Below are 2916 nucleotides of genomic sequence, written 5' to 3' on the forward strand. Positions count from 1 at the left end.
GGGAAACTGCTGTGGGCACAAGGATAGGCTCCCCTTACCTGGTAGAACACGGCACTGGTGATGTCCTGAAACTTGTCCCTTGGGATGACAGACTCAGTGCCCTCTAAGGCCTCCAGGAAGAGAGTGAGGCTCTGTGAGAGACCAGGAGAGGAAGAAAGGGATGAAGCCACATCTAGCCACTTGGGAGTGGAGAAACTGTTTCCCAATTGTTTCTCTGCAGGGAAAAGCTCCTGCTAGGCATTCTTGTTTATCCCCCCACCTCCCAGCAGCACCAAGAGAGTCTCTGCTCTCAATCGAGCTGTGTTTGGGCACCATTTGCAGGCATTTCCCACCCAGCAGCCCACTTCTCCCCCATCAGATGCAACTGGATGTGGTCCTCCCAGTTGTTAGCACAGAGCTCCTCAGGCACTCAGAGCCCCACAGTGGTGGTGCTGAGGCCTCCCATCTCCAGGAGATGAGCCCCAGGGACTCTTGGCTCCCTCCTGGCTCCTGTCCGGGTCGTTCCTTCTTTGACTGAAGAGCTCAGGAAGCCTCAGACCTCCCTTGAACACCCGTTTCTTCTTTCTCCAAGGGCTCCCCACTTCCTCCCTGCATCCCCCTGACCCCTCATGGCACTTGCACAGGCCCCATGTCCACCCTGAGCCATGCACAACGTCTCACCTTGACCACCCTGCAGGTGTCTTGGATCTCCTGACATGGGTGCACAAGCCAGAGGAGCTGCTCCCAGACGTGCTCTCGGTGCAGCTCCTCTTGCAGGAGAACATCCAGAATGGCAGCCATAGCCCCAAGTACGGCCTGTTTGTCCTGGAAAGGAATGGCAGTCTTAGCATCAAAGACTGAAGGTTTGCCCTTCCTACAGAGAGGGTTTTCTCTTTCCCTTCCCCTTCCCCACACCCTCACGCTCAGCAGGAGATGGGCTCACTCTGGAGGGCAGGCAGGTTTTCCCCATAGCCTCATCCCCAGCACTTCCTGCCACAGTGCTGTGACATGCAGCTGCTTCCCGGCACAGAGCCAGTTCAGGGCCCTTTGCAGAGCCAGCCCACTCCCTCTCATCACCCCTCGGCTCTCAGCCTGCTGGGCACAGACAGAGCTGCCGACGTGGGTTCTCCTGCTGCCATCCTGGGCTGGGAGTGCAGCAATGCTCACCTCCTCCTCCTGGCAGTCCTGCCAGTTCCACACCACACAGAAGAGCAGCTCGTGAAGGTTCTCATAAATTTGCTCTTTCTCCATGGCAGGCCAGGGGCACTGGGTTCCAGAGGACAAGTTAATCTTGACTCCGTCCAGCCGCTGTTTCACAACTGAAAAAGACAAAATAATAATAAAAAAGTAATATATATATTTTTTTAAAAAAAAAGAGAGTGAGAGAAAAGGGAGACTGTGAGAGTCTGCAGCAGGGCTAGGTGCAAGGGCTGTCCCGAGGCCCCCTGCTCTGGGGCCGGCACTCACCAGCACAAGAGATGCGCAGGATCTGGCCACTCCTCACCTGGCCCACCACACTGCGCAGGCCGGCCAGCGTCAGCCACACAAAGGGGATGCACTGTGGAGCTGCAGAGAGGAAGGAAAGGGCCACAGTCAGAGTCCCGGCAGTGAGGGAGGAGGGGCTACAGCCCTGCATCCCCCAGCTCAACACAGATCACATGTGGAGGGAAGAGACCCCTTTCCCGGTTGTTAGAGATGTCAGGAGGCTGAGGGCACTCTACCATAGGTGCTGAAGAGTTTGCTCAGGGTGATGAGCACAAAGTCCTTGGACATGTCCCCCACGGCCTTCAGGTGGCTCTGGAGCTCGGCCATCACCAAGGTGAAGTGCGTCCGGGCCAGAGCCACCAGGACATTGCTGGCAGCTGTCCTCACATTGCTGGTCACGCCCTGAAAAAGAGTCTCTGGTGACACGCGGCACAGGAGATTGCCTGAGGCCCTTGGAAGGGCTAAGCCACCACCATCCACCAGCAGAACACCAGCGTGGGCAGGCGGCTCCTTTTGCCTTTGGCAGTGACCCCTCACCTGGGCTGCCGTCAGGTCCTGGGACACCTCTGCCAGCAGCCGGTTCACCACTCCGCACGGCGGGCGGCTGTCGTCTTCCCACAGGGCGCTCTCCAGCTCACAGTACGCCTGCGCTCGGTCACCCTGGGGACAAGGATCAGTCACGCTCGCTTTGCCCTCTGCCACCCATCGCTGTGTGGATGTGCTGCCGGGGCCTGGCACCCACGGGTGTGTTTCTTTTTTTGGTCTGAATTGGATTTCAGAATATTGAAACAGACTTGATTCTTACTCTTACAAAGTTTAGGATTTTCCAGCAGGCCAACTAAACCAATGTGGAAGCGTCCAGATTCTTGTCAGGTTGACCAGACAGAGCAGGTGGTGGATGGAGGGGAAACCACGAGGATGGCAGAGGGAAGCACTTAGTTCACTAAATCCACTAGATGAGATTTCCCATTTAAAACCATGTTAACAAAACACTTCAAGGGTTGAGCAGAGTTTCCGCCCATCACCGTATGTGTTTCAGAGGCTTCAAGTCACCCTGCCTTCCTTCAAACAATGTGATACCCCACCATCAGTCTGAGTTTAACATGAGGAGCTGTCGGTGAGCAGTGAAGGCAGTGGGAAGCGCTGTGTGAAGGACAAAGGGTGGGGACGCTGGGGAGCAGGAGGGTACCCAAGGTCTGCAAGGTACCCAAGGAACCTCAGGTAACCACGACCCTTGTTCAGCTGCCAGTGCTTCAGTTCCTTATGTGTAAAAAGAAGGCACGATGCTGCTAGCACCTTAGGGTGTGGAGATAGAGCCACCTCCAAGAAAGCTCAGTGCCATTGATTCCTTCTCTACACCGTGGGAAGAGAAACAGCACCGAGGAACAACTGCAAATGGGCTCCCCAGAGCCCGTTCGCCCCGCACACCCGCTCCGCTCCTTCCAGACCCCG

General features: G+C 56.3%; 1 long non-coding RNA gene across 1 annotated transcript; it reads right to left on the bottom strand.

Moving 5' to 3' along the window:
• Positions 1-1420: 1420 nt before the first annotated feature.
• On the bottom strand, positions 1421-2671 carry LOC109365007. The gene is made up of 3 exons (XR_002110733.2): positions 2002-2671; positions 1701-1866; positions 1421-1545 (listed from the first exon to the last, which is right to left on the bottom strand). It is a non-coding gene; the product is annotated as an uncharacterized LOC109365007 (long non-coding RNA).
• Positions 2672-2916: the final 245 nt, after the last annotated feature.

This window comes from Meleagris gallopavo, unplaced genomic scaffold (genome assembly GCF_000146605.3).
Source record: "Meleagris gallopavo isolate NT-WF06-2002-E0010 breed Aviagen turkey brand Nicholas breeding stock unplaced genomic scaffold, Turkey_5.1 ChrUn_random_7180001950377, whole genome shotgun sequence".
Classification (NCBI taxonomy): Eukaryota; Metazoa; Chordata; class Aves; order Galliformes; family Phasianidae; genus Meleagris; species Meleagris gallopavo.